This window comes from Anolis carolinensis, chromosome 5, assembly GCF_035594765.1.
Source record: "Anolis carolinensis isolate JA03-04 chromosome 5, rAnoCar3.1.pri, whole genome shotgun sequence".
Lineage (NCBI taxonomy): Eukaryota > Metazoa > Chordata > Lepidosauria > Squamata > Dactyloidae > Anolis > Anolis carolinensis.
The window spans coordinates 183543329-183562146 of record NC_085845.1 but is presented as its reverse complement, the minus strand read 5'-3'; the positions used below and the strand labels follow the sequence as shown (position 1 = coordinate 183562146).

The 18818-nt window shown below is 39.0% G+C and overlaps 1 long non-coding RNA gene across 1 annotated transcript; it reads left to right on the top strand.

Moving 5' to 3' along the window:
* Positions 1-5950: 5950 nt before the first annotated feature.
* LOC134299648 (uncharacterized) lies at positions 5951-18589 on the top strand. Its single transcript, XR_010006887.1, has 3 exons — positions 5951-10359; positions 13623-13710; positions 16882-18589. It is a non-coding gene; the product is annotated as an uncharacterized LOC134299648 (long non-coding RNA).
* Positions 18590-18818: the final 229 nt, after the last annotated feature.

Genomic DNA, 18818 nt, shown 5'->3' with positions numbered 1-18818 from the left:
ATTCAAAGTACAGGGAATGGGATTCCACTAGAGATATAGAATAATATTTGACAGTAGAATACTGTGCCTTTGCGTGTAGTGGAGTTTCCTTCTCTGAAGTCTTTTAAACAGAGGCTGGGTGTATTGCCATAAGGCAGGGGGCTGGACTCAATGGCCCCTGTGGTCTCTTTCTACTCTATGATTCTGTTATCAGGTCCCAACCTTTGATGTTTTGTCTTATGTCTGATATAACAGGTTGCATTTTTTAATTTAATTTTAGTTGTTAAGTCATAATTTGTTTTTATATGTTGAGTTGTCAATTTCCGTTATTATGGCTGTATTGTTGTTGTGTTCGAGCATTGAATGTTTAGCTTTTATGTTTGGAATCTGCCCTGAATCCCTCCAGCGAGATAGGGCAGATGATGATGATGATGATGATGATGATGATGATGATGATTAGAAGCATGAAGTTAAATTAGCACAATGTACTACAATGGCAAAGGCATGTTTTCTGTCCTGCCATTACCAGTGGGACCTCTGGGCACAACATTTTGAATATTTCTGAACCCCTCTTAAGGGTAGTCCTATAAAAGTCTTGTTTTAGCTTTTTATTAAATGGGTTAAAATTTCTGTAACCCAAAATCAGTTTCTGTCTTCTCTAGGAAAAATGTAACTGGCTCTCCAGTATTCTACATTAGGTAAAAATACTTTCCCTAGATCATGGAAGAGATCTGCCCAAGGTCCAAAGGACTCTATGGAGTCTAAAATACCAGGCCCTACTACCGTTGTGTTATCTTTTAATGTTTTAACCTGTAATGTGTACCACAATATCTAGGGCTTTGGGAAGCAATTTCATCCGGGCTGGTATCCTGTTCATCATAGGTGATGTCATACATTCGATTTAGGATTTTGTAACTGCTCCCTTTTCACATTTACAACCATGGTGCCACATTGCTAATGCCCACCCTGTGGCACATGTCCCCATTGCTACGTCTGTGGTGCAGAATCATAGCCAATGTTTTTGTCATCTCTGGACTATTTTTAGAACTATGAGTGGCTTTTTTAAAAGCAAGAAGCAAGCTAGGAGGATATGCCTTGGATCATAAAAACCAATGCTCTGTGTCCTTCTCAAATTGACTCTAAATCCAGATTGAATTGGTTTAAATTCTTTGCCCATGCTTCTTTCCCCTCTGTTTGTCTTTGAGATATCTTTGTTCATTTTTGTTCTGAGAGACACAAAGCAGGGAGAAAAGGCATGCCAGAATAAATGGGAATCATATTTCTATACGACCCACATAATCCTGAAATGACACTTGTGCGCAAGATGTTTCATTGTTGGCCAATCATATCATGCCTGAAGACTGTGTGGAAGCGATACAGCCTAATGTGTTACATATCCTAAGGGAGGATCTGTCAAGGGAAAGAAAACAAAATGAAACAAAATTATTCAGGGAGACACTGTGGGTACAGGTAGAAATAACAATGAAATCGATTCATATGAGAAGATGGCTACGATCTTATGGTGCAGTTCTGGCTACTTGTGCAGTTTGTCAAAGAGCCTGACTTTTAATACCCTGTCAGGTCTTATTAACAAAAGCTAGTCAGGTCATCAAAACGTTTTGCCCAGCAAGGAAGAGAGTGTCAAATATGATCAGCCCTTTTTCGTTTGGCTACTTTATAATATGTATTTTAAAAAGTAAACAGCAACAACAAATTCCCCTCTGCTTACAGAAGAAAATAATGGTTCCCAGTACAGCAAAAGGCTCACACAATGTGAATAAAGCAGATTGCAAATGTAGGTCATGTAATAAATAAGACCAAGGACACCAGAACCAGGGAGATTTTCATACAGGAAGGCAGAATAAATGAACGGGTAGCTAAACACTTTGTTTGGCATGGCTGAGATCCCTGGTTCTAAAACAGAGCTCTGAAACTTTTCCTCCCAAAGCATCTGTTCTTCTTACTGCATAACCTAGGGATGGACAACTATGGGAGAATAGGAAGATGAAATGTCCCCAGGATACCTGGGTAGACTATACCTCCCCCAACACCACCCACAATAAAAACAAATAGTCCCAAAAGCATTCAAACTTCATCTAAGTAACTACTTCCTTAACTGTGGGTCCTGACTCTAAATGGGGTCACTTTAGCTTAATGTTTGGTCCCAACAATTTGGCAACAGTAAAAGTTTTCTGAACATCACCTAGTGGCTGTTTTAAACATTTACACAAATATGCTATGCAGTGTTTACAGTGGACTCTCCAGAAGATGCTTCACCTGTATCTCATAAAACAGAAAATCAGCCTGCTTAACAAGCCTCACAAATACTGATTTATTATCAGTAAATGTCTGATATGGTATAGTCAGTATAGTATAGTATAGTATTATCAGTATAGTGGAGCCCCCAGATGGCGTAGTGGACTAAGTGACTTGAAGGTTGGGTTGCTGACCTGAAAGCTGCCAGGTTCGAATCCCACCCGGGGAGAGTGCGGATGAGCTCCCTCTATCAGCTCCAGCTCCATGCGGGGACATGAGAGAAGCCTCCCACAAGGATGGTAAAACATCAAAAAAACCTCCGGGCGTCCCCTGGGCAACGTCCTTGCAGACGGCCAATTCTCTCACTCCAGAAGCAACTCAAGTTGCTCCTGACACAAGCCACCAGCAATTGTGAACTGTAGTTCTTTTTTTTCTTCATCATGACCTTTTTTTTTTCACAGAAGGAAGTTAAACGAGTGGTGAAAATTAAAATTTATAATAGTCAAATTTGAAACCCCCATGTTGAAATGGTCTTTCCTTCTAAAAACCTTTTGAAGGGATCCCAGACTTTCCTAAACTCAGAAGGGTCTTTTGACTGGAGATACCCTGTCAGAATGTCCATCTCAGCCACCTCCGTCACTTTCACGATCCATTCCTCCATTTCTGGTGATTCCTCCAATTTCCAGGCTCGTGCATAAACTATTCTCGCAGCCGTTGTCATCAAAGTGAAGAGTTTATCATGTGGCTTCAGCAGTGATGTATCTGTTATTCCTAGTAGGAATATTTCTGGGTGCATGGGTATTTTTAACTTTAGTATTTTTTCAGTGGTTTTATGAATCTTAATCCAAAAGTTTTTTGCCTTCTTACAAGTCCACCACATGTGGAAAAATGATCCTGTTGCTTGTTTACATTTCCAGCAAGTGTTTTTTAATTGTGGCTGTATTTTGGCTAATTTAACAGGTGTCATATAAGCTTGATAAAACATTTTGTAGAAATTTTCTAGAAGGGAATAACTTCTGAAAATTTTTATTTTTACTCTCCAGAGGTATTCCCATTCATCTATGCTAATCGAGCGACCAATGTTTTTAGCCCATTTTACCATACACTCCTTGATATATTCATCTTCTGTGTGTAATTTTAACAGGAGACTGTAAAGCTTAGATAGTTGTTTATTTCTTGATTGAAGTATCTTATCAAGGTCTGTCTTTTCTTCTTCAAATCCTGTATGCACATCTTTTTGATATTGTTGGTGTATTTGTGCATATTCAAACCAGTTCATGTTATAGCCCTGCTGGTTTATTTCTATCAATGATTTCAGTTGGAGGTTATCTTGTGTTTTCTTGAGTATTTCCGCATATGTTGGCCATCTTTTATTGCCCTTTGAATTTCCACTTTGTTTGAAAGCTTCTTGGATCGAGGTCCATTGTGGTAATTTTCTGTAAAAGAATTTTTTATATTTGTTCCAAGTATTCATCAGAGTTTTCCTAATTGGGTGTTTATTAAAGTTTGAGTCTTCTGCCACTTTCCCATAAATTAAGTATGCATGTAAGCCAAATTTTAAACTATCTCCTTCCAGAGTTGTGAAACAGTGAGCTTTTTGCTTTTGCTTTTTGGTGTATTTCTTTGCCAAGTACTTTGCATTTTTATATCGCCATTTGTTCAGATTTTTTTCTCTTTTTTATATAAATATGGACATTTTAGCTTTGTTTTTGGTTTTTGGTTTTCTCTCTCTCTCTTTTTGATCCCTTTTAAATCTCAGTTTTCCCACTTTCTATACAATCAAATGTTCTCACTCTTTCAATGTTAATTTACTCTATCTTATAAGGTAAAACTTCAATAAAAATATATATTAAAAAAAAAAGTTGCTCCTGACACGAAAACAAACATCAGTATAGTATTGAGGCCTATCCTTAAAAGAGATATAGAATCTTGGATACCTCTTTTAAAGTTCAGACTAAATAATGGAGCAGATTTACCACTGCTCTGAGCTATCATCTGCCACTATTACCTATTGCTTTTCCATTCATTTCTATTCCTTTAAGAGAGAAAAAATTGATTAAAGAATGGTATGAAACTTGAGAAATCTCTACTAAAATGCCATCTTGCATGGCCATTCCATACTTTGTGGTGAGCAAGCAAGACCGGAGAAGCATCTGGCTCCATCCTCTTACCCTGACACAAATGATGACATTGGCACCAAGATCCATGGGGAGCGGGGCAGTTACAGATATATATTAAACCCAGTTCGGAGCAGGTTTAAATCTGCACAGCCAGGGGAAAAAATGGGCTTTGCCCATTGGCTATCCACATGCTATTCTGAAAATTTTTGGGATGGCATCTGACCATCCCAAATCCCTGCCCCCACAAAACCCTTAAAAATAAAAAAAACTTACTGGGCACCATTAGGCCTCTCTTCGGGTGTGATGGAACATATTAATGACTCATGAGGAGAAGGGGGAGCCAGGAGTGATTTGGGCCCCTCGTCTCCTTGTGTGTCATTAATTTGTTCCATCAGACCTCAGGAAAGGCCTAATGGCACCCAGTAAGTTTTATTTTTATTTTTCCCATATTTTTTTGAAATATTTTTATTAGAAATTTTATATTTGAAGATAAACGAAAAGAAGAGAAAGAAGTATATGTTTGCACGTGATGGAATTTTCACATCGAAAGTGGGAGAACATTTATTGTTAACAGGAAGTAGGAAATGAGATAAGAGAAAGAAAAAAAGAGAGGAAAATGTATATAAAATATATGATAAAGAAAAAATATTAAAAAATTTAAAAAATTAAAAAATAAAAATAAAAATAAAATAAAATAAAATTGTTGACTTCCATCTGACTTTAACTGGTTCATCATAATTTTTTTTTAAAAGTGTTCGTAAAAATCGGTAAATCACCACATCCCCTTCATCCTCATCAGTCTCTAAGATTGTATCTGTTCAGCAGATAGGATCAAATTTCATTTGTTTTAGATAGTCCTTTACCAGGTTCCAATTAGTTTCTTTGTTTGTTTTTATTTTTAAGGGTTTGCGGGGGGTTTTGGGAAGGGGGTACCATCTCACATCTTTGGGCTCTAGGTATCTGTCTCCACAGGACCCATAGCCCATTAGATCCACACATTTTACAAAGGCGTGGGTTTAATGAGCTATCAAATTAATTCAGGATAAAGCAGAGTTTTCCTGCCTTGTCTCAAATTAATCCTTTTTTACTGGAGGCGTCGTTTCGACGCCTCCAGTAAAAGGGTGACAGGGCCCGGATATGGGTCTTGTCTGGATTGGCCCTGGGTTCCTCCAAGATTATTAGTGCTGTTGTAATTACTTTTGTATCTGGCAATGGGGACATAGCCAAATGCTTCTCTGATCATTCTTGCTTGTCACCAAGCACAGAATGAGCATGTAGGGTGAATGCAGCACTTTGTAGTAAGTCAGTGGAACACTATAAAGGTAAAGGTTTCCCCTGATGTTAAGTCCAGTCATGTCTGACTGGGGGTTGATACTCATCTCCATTTCTAAGCTGAAGAGCCGGCTTTGTCCATAGACACCTCCAAGGTCATGTGGCTGGCATGACTGCATGGAGCACTGTTACCTTCCCACCGGAGCGATACCTATTGATCTACTCACATTGGCATGTTTTCGAACTACTAGGTTGGCAGGAGCTGGAGCTAACAGCGGCCGCTCAGTCCGCTCCTGGGATTTGAACCTGGGACCTTTCGGTCTGCAAGTCCAGCAGCTCAGTGCTTTAACACACTTCGCCACCGGGGCTCCGAGTAGAACACTATATGATAGCATATTTATGCTATGTCAAATGAATGTTGGATTTAGGCCAATGTGTTTACTGTCATCTGCAAGAAGCCATCTAGGGCCCAAGCCCTCCACTGTCTGAGATGGAGAGTGACCACTAAGGCCTTCTAAAGTGGCAATGGAAGTCTTCCAGGAGAGAAGATAGACTCTCTCCAATTATAGTCTGCTGCCCAAAGCTGGCAACTCATTCTGCCTAATGGGAGAATTGTCCTTGACAGAATCCACTACTTATCAGTTTTATTAGATGACCCTAAGGTCTAGTTATTATGATAGGGAGGAAGAGGTACATCTTTGTTTCAGAGAGAGGGAGGAAAAAATAGCTTTATTTCTGTATCTTATATGATTTCATAAACCTCTGTCGTCTCCTTTCTCAATTACATTCTCCCTATCTGGTTACACTTCAACTGCTTTAACTTTTCCACCTTTAACCTGATAAACAAAGAAGAGTCCAGCTATTCAGATAAATATGGTCTTAAGAGTCCTGTCGCAACCAAGTTTCATCACTCCTTGGCTATATTGTTTTGTTTTAATGATGGAATACAAGGCTGGAAAATATTAGACATTATTATTTTTCCTTGCACATTCCATTCACAAGTGAGGGTGAGAAGGCAGATACAAGAATTATGTGTTATATTTCTACAAAAACAATTTACCCTTATTAGTTCTTGAGGGATGTTGTGTATGGCTGGGGGGCGGGGGCAAGGGGAACACAATATTCCTGCTCCTTGCTGTCTGGCAAAGTTCATTTTTCTCAAATATTAAATTGGTTGGCATCACAGACTACAGTTTGTCCACACATACCCAATTTCCTTCCTTCAGACAGATAAACAAGCTATATTGATAATCAACTCTTTCTGTGTTATGCACAGAATGAACAAAAATATGGAGAGTCCCTAGAAATTCATGGCAACACACTATGCCTGCTAAAGCATGCCAATCTTGTTCTATGTTTTCCCTGCTTTATGCCATGCGTATTCAACCTTCTTCAGTAATTGCTTCAGGCTTCTCTTTGACTTCCACATAAGACTGACCCTCAATTAGCATCCTTCACAAAGAACTCCTTCTGGACTTTTTAAATGTCTATCCCACCAAACAACTCTTCTCATTTAATGGGGCCTCAGGGCAGCTTTTATTCATTAGGATAAAGTGGTCTGAATTGTTCAAAACATCAAATAACGTACAGCACCATTAAGGAATGTTACAAATGCAGTGCAAACAATTGTCCCAAAGCCTTAGCAGCACAGCAGAAATTTGAGTTCATCAGTTTGAGTTGACGCTAACTGCATCAAGTCCTTCAGCTTTGAAGTGACTAATACATTGTTACTTATAATTAGTGTCTTTTGTATGCTGACTGTCTCCCAACATAAGAGCCAAGGTGGCAAGCAACAAATAAAAATAAGCCACTGTTAAAATACTTTGAATGCAAAGGTTTTTTAAAACAACAACAACAACAACAACAACAACAACTCTCTTAAAACACAAAGTAAAATAGCTGTTTCCCAGAGATTGCAACAAACACAGCAGCAATGGAACATGGCTGCCCAACAAGACTGTGCAGTCTTACATCTCCTTGCATAGGATAAATATCAGTACATAGAACTATGCTATGCTAGAACTACACAGCACTCATACTGCAGAACACATTAATGATTAAATGCCATTGCAAAATGTATAATGCACAATATTCATTTACAGTATTTATATTCCGCACTTCTCACCCCGAAGGGGACTCAGGGCAGATCACATTATATACATATAGGGCAAACATTCAATGCCCATATACACATAGAACCGAGACAGAGACAGACAGACGCAGAGGCAATTTAACCTCCTCCTGAGGGGATGTTCGATTCTGGCCACAGGGGGGAGCAGCTGCATCATCATCCACTCTGACGACACTTCCTCATTCTAACGTCGTAAATTAGTTAAATTTGCCTCCCCACTTTTAAAAGTGGTACCTTATTTCCTACTTGATAGATGCAACTATCTTTCGGGTTGCTAGGTCAGCAACGAGCAGGGGCTATTTTTTATTTTTAATAGAAGGGTGCTCACCCCGCCATGGGCTGGCCTCGAACTCATGACCTCATGGTCAGAGTGATTTATTGCAGCAGGCTGCTCACCAGCATGCACCACACCCCAGCCCTACATACACACAATGTATAGGATACTCTGCTCTCAATATATGGTGCACAACTGCAATGTTCCTTACAGAAAGCACAACCACAATGTGCAAAGACTAGGCAGGGAGGAATATGCTGTTTGTCTGGCGCTGCTTGTGTGTTGCTGCTTCTGCTGTTATCGCTAGAATAAGTCTGCAATTTTGGCCTGAAGAACAGCAGGGAGGGGGCCATGCTGGCGTCCCTGGGTAGAGAGTTCCAGAGCTGAGGGACAGCCACCGAGAAGGCCCTCTCTTTCTTTCCCACTAATTGAGCTTGAGGTGGAGGTGGGACCGAGAGAAGGGCCTCTCCTGAAGAACTCAGGTCTCAGGAAAGTTTCAAGGGCAGCAGAAAACAAGCCTGCTCCCTCTTCTTTCTCCTCTCATTCTTCCCTTCTGCAGGCTAAACATAGCCAGTTCTTTAAGATGCTCCTCATAGGGCATGGTCTCCAGACCTTTGATCATTTTAGTCTCCAGACCTTTGCTCACCCTCCTCTGGACACCTTCCAACTTGTCAATATCTCCTTTGAACTGTGGTGTCCAGAACTGGACCCAGTATTCCAGGTGAGGTCTAATCAAAACAGAATAAAAAGGCACTATGACTTCCCTTGATACTCTAGATACTATACTTCTTATTTGATCAATCAGGAAGGTCAAGGATCTAGAATACATGTGGTAGCTCTCACCTTTCCAAGGATCCTGTCCACATCTTCAGGCCGCACAAATTGAAAGGTATCAATCAACACTGGACAAGCAGGAGCCAAAGTTACATTCATTGGAACTGTATAGCAGCATCTAAGTCAGAAAAGATTTATGCTTGTATTGTGTGATTTATGCTTGTATATTTCTTCCTGGATAACCGCTAGTGATTGCTAACTGCACTTGTTTTGCAGTTCTTTAATAACCGCTTTATTACTTTTATGACTGTAGGACTGTGCCAAGAGTCAGCAGAGAAGAAATAGATAAGAGAGGCCTTGAATCCAGAGGGACTGATTTCCAGCTGTTTTGGTAGCCCTGAACTCTTCCAGACTTTAGGGACAGGTCTTTTTCTGGCAAAAAGAGGCAGTAATGGACTGCTATTTTTGGAATTTTCAGGAGTAGTAATTTCCCTTTTCAATTTGTGGACCCTTCTCCACAGCTTAACTTTTTAAAAAATGTACTATTGAACACTTTAACAATTTCAAAGCCAAATATGGAATTTAAGCAACTTCCCTTGTTTGGTGTTTTTGGTTGTTGCTGTTTTCCTTTTTCAACAGTCAGGGAAGTCTCTAGTCCCCTGACTTACCCAAGTTGTCCTCTCTGGCATAAACTCAGACAAGAACCATTATATTCTTTTTACTTAATGGGTCCATACTTCCCATAACGTTCAGTGTAACTAAAAGTTATCATTTCAGTGCAATGGGGCGATGTTATCCCTCACTCAGGGTGCATCTATGCTGTAGAATTAGGGCAGATTGATGCCACTTTAACTGCTGTAGCATAATACTATGGAAACCTTGGGTTTAGAGTTTGGAGAAGTACCCCTCTTTGGCATAGAATACTAAAGACATTGTAAAACTACAATTCCCATGATTCTATAACATTGAGCCATGACATTTAAATTTGTGTCAGTATGCATAAATTCTAGAGTGTAGATGTATTCTCAGTTACAATCACAATGTCCTGGAATATATTTGATATTTGAAAAAGGAATTAATGATAAACAATTAGCTACTTCCAACTAGTTACTTCTAAAGACTAGAATAACACAATGGGAAGAACAGGAATTTGAATATCCTCCAGGAAGTGGCCTCTGAAACATGTTATTGTTCTCTTTTATTTTTATGTTTTCAGATTTCTATCCAGAGAGAGGTCTGAAATCCAAAGTCAAGCATGGATGAACCAGAGCAGGCTTTAGAGGGAAAGCCTTGATTACTGAAAACAGTGAAACATATTGATGAACATCATGGCTGGCACAGTTTCTTCTGAATCCTATTTGACTAAAAGGACTCCCAGGAAAACCTGTGTCAGATTTTCTCCACTGAACATTCAACTGATGTCTGAGAAGATTATCACCATGCAGATGCAAAGCCATTGTTTAACCAGTTGGGTTCCTTCCCACATTCATTGAAAGAAAACAACTGGGACACTGACATGTTGAATTCCCAGTGTCCATTGAAATTCATGCCAGGTAAGTACCTGTGCCAGGGCTTATCTCCAGCCACTTTGAGTCTGGCCTTTCCTGAAAGCTTTGACTCATCTGAGCTGGCCTTATCTCACTTAACACTCACTGAATAAAGACTATGGCCTGGTTTCTGTCTGTCTTCAGCTTCACTGATGCCTGGCAGAGAGAGTCCCTGCACATTTAAAGCCTTTGGTTCAGCTGTATCCCAATAACCCTATAATTATAGGGCTTTCTTAGATTTAGAAAGAACTTCCCAGGCATGACTAAGCTCAGAAGAATAAAGTGGTGGTTATGTCAGCTCAAGTGGCAAGGTTACCTCCAGTGCTTTCTCTTTGGAAGGTCACAACTCAGAGATGTTGACTACTGGATGCATGAGAGTTTACCTTGTTTGAGGAGAGATAGCCACTCCTAGTCTGGTGTTTGTCCCTTGCAGTCAATAATTAGGAGTGAAACCTGCTATAAGATGTTGCAGCATCTTCTCTGCCACTGTATCCCTGAGGCTTAAGACATCTCCTTTTGCCCCCATATTGGTAGGAAGGAAATACGTCTACAAGCCTAAATAGAAGCATAACCCCCAAACTCAGTGTTTATGTAAGTCTGTGCTTATTTCATTCTGATATTCAAGAACAAATATCCAATTTCTTCTCCTGGCAGATTAAGAAAATTTTTGTACATTTGGGGATTTTTGTACAACATTTGCTTCTGAGGTTTATTAAAATAAAAAGCTGTTTATCATCTATATCCAATGACTCTTAGGAGTCCCTCAGTAGCCCCTTGACCAACACGGGTCCCTTTTTCAGTCCCACTTGCTCTTTAAAGGAGTTTTTCAAGGTACTTAACCCTGTGATGTCTTTTGTATGTCTTTTTGCTCATGGGGAACCAGCTGCCAAACAGTTGAGTTTGCTGCGGGACCCCAAGATGCTATCATAGAAATGCAAATGGCTGTTTTCTCTCTCCTATCACCATTTATATAGTTCATGATTTTAAAAGCTTTCTTCTCATTTGTCTTGGTCTAATGATAGGTAGGTATATGTTCTGTATCTCAAAACTAGAGCTGATAGGGGGGAAAGTGGTGACATTTTTTAGAATCAGTAGGTGAAATATACCCAGAAACAAGACTAACATTTGAGGCATATACTACACATACACCAGGCTAAAACCTTTCTATTCAGACAGACTTTTAAGGATGGGGGTGTTTAAGATCTAGTCAGGGGGTGCTGTGGTTTCTAACTTTGAATATATTTTGATGCATTTAGCTATGATTTTTTTAGTGCTGTTTGTGTTTATTCTGTTTTAATGGTTGCATATTTATATATTTTAAATTGTATACTAATGCTTTTATGTCAAGCCACTTCGAGTTCCCTTTGGGGACATCAAGCAGGATATAAATAAAGATAATAACCATAATGTACATAGTAAAATGTATTTCTATAAAAGATACATATTAATAACATATTTCTATAAAATACATATTAAAATACACAAAATAGAGATTAAACAAAGAACACAAGTTTCAAATTTATGCTTAAAAACTGGCTGGGTAGACCTGCTGGAAGAAATGGGTCTTTAGATGGTTTTTAAATTCCGACAGCTCATTTAGCTGTCGGAGCTCTTTTGGCAGGTCATTCCACAGTCGTGGGGTGGCCAATGAAAAGGTCATCTGGGTGACATCTTCCAGTCTCTTGTGGCTGGAAGAATGTGTGACAACAACTACAGTAGAGTCTCACTTATCCAAGCATCGCTTATCCAAGCCTCTGGATTATCCAAGCCATTTTTGTAGTCAATGTTTTCAATATATTGTGATATTTTGGTGCTAAATTCATAAATACAGTAATTACAACATAACATTACTGGGTACTGAACTACTTTTTTCTGTCCAATTTGTTGTATAACATGATGTTTTGGTGCTTAATTTGTAAAATCATAACCTAATTTGATGTGTAATAGGCTTTTCCTTAATCCCTCCTTATTATCCAAGATATTCACTTATTCAAGCTTCTGCCAGCCCGTTTAGCTTGGATAAGTGAGACTCTACTGTATAAGCAAATATATCCATCACATATGGAATCACATGGAAAGCCTTTTTAGAAGCCCAGATTCAAAATATCACAACCTCTCCAACGTTTATTGAGAAGGTGTCCCTAGAACCTTCTATTATGTATAATGTTGTCAAATTAAACACTGTGAGCCATAATGTGGACAGGTAAGAGCCTTGTATGTCTAAACTGTGTGTACCTACAATATTCCAGCATAGTGCTGTTGTATCAACAATGGATGGTGCCATTCTTGCATGTACTTTCTGTGTTTCTCATCCTCTGAATGATGGGCCCTGAGTATAATATCTTATCCATTTGGCTCTTCTAGCATCTGGATTACATTGCTTTCAGTAACTGGATTCCAGTGACTGGATTTCTGCTGGTATTATAACATATAGAACATATAACATATAGAACAGGAGCCCCCGGTGGTACAATGGGTTAATCCCATTGCGCCACCTGCTGATCGACAGGTTGGAGGTTCGAATCTGGGGACAGTGGGTGAGCTCCCTCTGTCAGCTGCAGTTCCCCATGTGGGGACATGAGAGAAGCCTCCCCCAGGATGGAAAAACATCAAATATCCAGGCGTCCCCTGGGCAACGTCCTTGAAAACCAATTCTTTCACACCAGAAGCAACTTGCAGTTCTCAAGTCACTCCTGACACACACAAAAAAGAGCACCACTATAAAAGAAAGTAGTAATTCTTTGAGAAAATTCCATGTGATTGACTTTCTGCCATGTTATGGAATGATCTAAATATTTTCTAAGCTAGTGTTCCACCTGTTTTAACTCTCTAGATAGTTTGTCCAGAACTAAGCATTGGACAGACTTTTAAAACTCTATTGTCACTGGCCATAACCTCATGGAAATCAAGGTCAATAATGTTTACTGGTAAGGTACATTACCTCCTAAATCAGAGATCGTGTGACTTTATAGAGCAGTTGGTTGGAGCACAAGATGGAGTGGACCGTTGCACACATTCCTGGTGGGCTTCCTGTAGATAACGGTTTGGGAAACAAAATGATGAACTTGATGGCCCTTTAATCAGATCCAACGTAATTTGATTTCTTTTTCAGTACTAGTGGAGGACTAAAGGTTGAGAATCATTCTTCAAAACTCTAGAGGGATTTAAAACTTAAAGTTTTTTTTTTCATTCTTTAAATGTATAGGCTATCAAGGCAAGAAAACTCACTCAGGCAACTCACTAACAGGTGGGAAATCTCTCTCTCATAGGTTAAGAATCTCTACAGAAAAAGACCATGGGTTTTACGGTTAACTTCAACAGAAAAACACTAGGAAATAAGATGCCAAGAAAGACAAGGTAATTTGTTTCAGCATTTGACAGGCTCTGATATTCCATAATTGGCAGAAGCAAAGGGAAGCCCCATTTAATTTGCATGATGAGCGACAAAGTTTCCGAGGCTAGAAAAAGAATGCATTTCAATGGAAATGCTCAAAAGTGAACAATGCATTTATTAAAGCAGTTTCCTGATTAGGCACTGGAAGAAATAGCTTTCCCCCAAACTTCACCGTCAGAGCTGCTTTACATAAGCAATCACACAGGGAAAGGTGCCTATTTATATTGAAGCTTCATGGGCAAGCTGTGGGTGTATCATGAAATTAAAAGGCAGATGAGTTCTACCAGCCAAGAAATAGATATAACATTTGTGGCCAGCAATATAATGGAAGGTACAAGAACTCAATACAAAGTCAGTGGTCCTTATCCAAAGATCTAATGTGTCACTGCACTTAAGCTGCTACTGCTTTATTCCTCCAAACTTCTATATAGAAATCTTTAACTCAAGATTTAACTCCAAACTTCCACAGGAGTTCCATAGGACATTGGAGGGCAAACACAATATCCACGCCAGCAATCCTCAGATCATGTACCTGGGAATCAGTCCCATTGTGTTCTTAATTATTTATTCCTAAGTCCATCAAAGAACAAAAATATAAAGAGCATTCCTAACTAAAAGATATAATAGCTAACTCAGTGGCTCTAAGGAATAAGTTTTAGTCACAATTCTTTTTGGCTTCAGAAACCTCAGTCTACAGCAGAACCCTCTTGTGGCAGTTGATCTCTGAAATGTATCTAAAGGTTAAACTCCCAGTAGAAATATTCTGCTGCCTACTTCCTGTGAGCAGAATAGTCACAAAAGAGAAATGATGGAAGAAGGGGAACAAATTCTGTAAACTCTTCAAGTTCAGGGACACAGTCACAGCAGGAGCTGATAGATAGGCCAACAAAGGCTTGCTATTGTTGTTCACTGCTGTCATGTTAACTTCCAGTTATGGTGACACCACAAATGAGTCAATAGCCCTCCTTGATCATCAACAACCCTGCTCACATCTTTCAGGTTTAGGGCAATGGCTTCTTTCACTGAGTTTCTCCATAAGTGATGTGATCTCCCTCATCTTATGTTTACAAATGTCATCTAATTTGTCTGAAAGGAAATATCTGATTATTTTAATATAGAGAACCAATTCTTTATATATAACAATAATCCAGGGGAAGCGGGATCCACATCAGATTTCTGAACTTGATTTGAGTTCTGGCTCTGAGTTAAATCTGACTGGTTCTTAAACTTTGTGAGCAGATATAACTCTCTCCCCAAGGCATTGATATATTGTCAGAAACAAACGTTGGAGTCATTAGGAATTTCTAGAGATGATCTAGTGATAATTTAGTATAGCAGTGGTTTCTAACTATGATCTTTAGTGCTAGTGATTGGTGACCACACAATTTTCCTACGACTTCATCAGATGCAGTCTTCTCTCCATTTCTCTATGCTGCCAAAATGGAGTCTCATAGAATTCATCACATGTTGCAGGGCAACCTCTGGTCAGACCACACCTGGAATCAGACCACACCTGGAATACTGTGTCCAATTTTGGGCACCGCAGTTGAAGGGAGATGTTGACAAGCTGGAAAGCGTCCAGAGGAGGGCAACTAAAATGATGAAAGGTCTGGAGAACAAGCCCTATGAGGAGTGGCTTAGAGAGCTGGGCATGTTTAGCCTGCAGAAGAGAAGGCTGAGAGGGACTCTATGGAGCAATTTAGAGAATTGGAGTCCAGAGTGCCTTTGGAGGAGTTGGGTGTTAACCGACTCCTAATGTCACAAAGCAGAGAAACACAGGGGAAAGACTAACCTGAGGGGGGGGGAAGGATGTGGGATGGCAGAAGATGGACCTCGATGGGAGGGAACAGAGCAAGATGGTTCCCTCCGCTGTCCCAGGCTGTCATTGCCTTTCCCCCGCTCACTCCCTCTTTCCCCCTGCCCATCTGATAAAGTCCTTAGATTTGTTTTGTGGATTGAAATATTTGTCTTCTTAATTGGGGAAGGAAATTAAAACATAGTGGGAAAGGAAAGAAAAATGAAAATTACAATGGTTTTACATTCAAACTGTGACAATGAGTTGTCACATAGATGATAGCTATAAATTTATATATCCCAATTTTCACACAAAAATGTTAGATTTATATGCAATGAATGATATATTAAAAATATCTTGGCTGAAGCACACAGTCGGCTTTCATATGGTTGTAATTCATTATGTAATATTATTTTACAATGCTTTGTACAGAGCCAGTGGTTATGAGGAAATGAACAGAACTCTCTGTTCCAGGCTGAATTTATTCTTCCAGGTTTTCGTGTCAAAGGGCAGAAGGGAGAGAGCATTATCATCATCTTACTCTGCATTATCTTTTTCCTTGTTTTCCCCACCAGGGCAGTCGTAGAAGTCTCAGTTTTTTCCAAATTGCTTTTTCCTTCCTGGAGCACCAGGTTCACTCCTGGCTCCTGTGGATCTTCCCTGAAAAGGCATAGCTTTTCTCTGTTGCTTCTCCGGAGAATTTCCAACCTCTTTTATAATGGTTCGGCCAACTCTGTGCTTGACCACTCAGAGGCACATTACATATCTGTGACCTCAGCTCCATGGCCAGTGGCACAGCTATCCAAGGGTTTTGTACAGGTAGAGAACTGAGAAAATCTGATTCCACTCTCTAGGCTGCATCAATAGGAGCATAGTGTCTAGATTCCAAATAGTAATAAGAATCAGCAGCATTAATTACTATTATGTATGTTGGAACTCAATTGACAGACCCAGTCTTTTAAACTTGAACATGCCTATCTGTATTTTATAATATGTTTTATGAATGTTTTATGTAAGTTAATTTTTAACTGATTTATAGTGTATTGTACAGGTTTTATATGTGTGTTTTATTGTAAGCCGCCCTGAGTCCCCTGTTGGGTGAGAAGGGCAGGATATAAATGTTATAATAAATAAAATAAATATTCTGCTTTGGTCAGACTTAACCTGGAATATTGTGTCACATTCTGACAACCACAGGAAAGGTCCTTCTGATCTCCTTTAACTCTGTGATTCTCCATATCAACTCTTTAAACTCAGATAAATGAACAAAAAATGGAATCAGACATTTTTGTAACATTTTATCTGAATTGTCCTTTCTCTTTTCTTTATTATTTTACAGCAGACGTGCATTACTATCAGATGCCTAAATATCCTGAAGGCACCAGATGTCTGAACATGGAAGTTAAGTAAAAGGCGAAAGATTTATACAATCTGAAGAGAAACCAGAGTATACTTTACTGTTGGACTGTATACAATATGATATGTCTAAGACATTGTAAAAGGAGGAAAGAAGTATACTTATATGTTTTGATTGATAAATTAATGATGTAAATAATAATAACAATAATAATAATAAAATATAAAACATACATAAGTAGATAAAAGGTGTAGTAGAGGGATAAGTAGTAAAGTTGTAATAGAAAAGTTAAAAACTGATAAGAAACACGTTTAAAGATGTACTTGATTTTTTTTTTACTGTCGGATTGTATGTATGTCTAAGATATTGTAAAATGAGGAAAGAATGTATACTTATACATTTTGATTGATACATTAATTTAAAAATTATATAAAAAGGAAGTTAAGTAGGTTAACTGGTTAACAGTTAACAGTTAACAGCCCTGGTTAGTACTTGGAGGGGAGATTACCCAAGAATGCAAGGTGCTATAGGCTGCTTTGAGTCTCCCTGTGGAAGGAAAAAGCAGGGTATAAATAAATATAGTTTCCAACCCTCTTTTTTAGACCAATGTGTTCCAAAGTTCTTGAAAATTACCTAAACTGCTATCAAAATATGCTGTTAAGGACCAATTTTCTTTCATTCTACCTCACCCCCTTATCAGAAAAAGGGGGATGCTATGAAAGCATAAGTGACATGCCATCACTGCCTGTCGCCAGATGAAAAACTGGAATTTGCTTTTGTACTTTGCATGATTGGTTTGAATCTCAGCAAGCATTGCTTGTTACCTGATTGTATGACATATAAATCCTGCTGAAATTCCTTTTTCTATACCACCATCAAATGTACAGGAGCCTTCTCCAGTTTTCAATCTGACAAACCCTTGGCTCTGCACTTAATGCCTCAGAGCAGACTGCCAGAGGACTCTTGGGTGAAAAATTAGCCTTCATCCTGGCACATTGTTCCCCACATGTGATTTCTATGGTTCCAGCCAATCCAGTTCATGAAAGCAACAGGAGAAAAAAAGCCTATATCGATAGGTATAAAATATTGTCCTTCCTTCATCCTGTTGATATATGCCTTACACAAAAAAGTATCCCTTTTTTTACTTGAAGATTCACTGTTCCTGTGTGTTGGCAGGTTTTCTTTTCGTTATACGGACAGTTGCAAAAGTTGTCCTGTTATTTCTACCTTTGCAACTGCCTATGGTGTTGTTTTCAGAAGGTACCTGTCTCTTTTACAGAAAAGTATTGTATTGTATGGCATGCATATATGTGCAGGAAAGCTCTGCCATTTCAAGGACCGCAGAATGAATGCAGAATGGGAATGAAGTCATATTGTGAAATACTGTGCATGCGATTGCTCACATTTGTATTCCTTTTGAAGCCCCATGTTCTGATCACTGCAATTTGCAACTCATTCTTTGAAACAACAAATTGCACTCCTCAATGAAGGGCTGATGTGGATGTTGATAATGAGTATTTCACTTTTTAGAACGTTTTAAAATCTTTTAGCCATCTGGTATGCAATGAAAGGCAAGTGGTTACAAGAGAAGGGAATTTCCCCTTCATTGATTACCAGGAAAAATACTATAATTTGGTAGAGATGAAGCATTCAGTGAAATATGTTAAAAGTAAACCAATATAAGCACACACTCGTTGTTGCAGTGTACCTTCGAATCATTTCCAACTTAGGACAAGCCTATCACAGAGGTTTCTTGGCAAAATCTGTTCAAAATAGATTTGTTATTCCCTTCTTCGGAGACTAAGATCCCTATCTACACAGACCTTAAATTCCAAAAGAAAGTGGGATAAAAGGAGAGGTGACTAGATGATGCACACCAAAACTGTGTGCTGGATTGTGGGATGGCATAAAAAACAAGT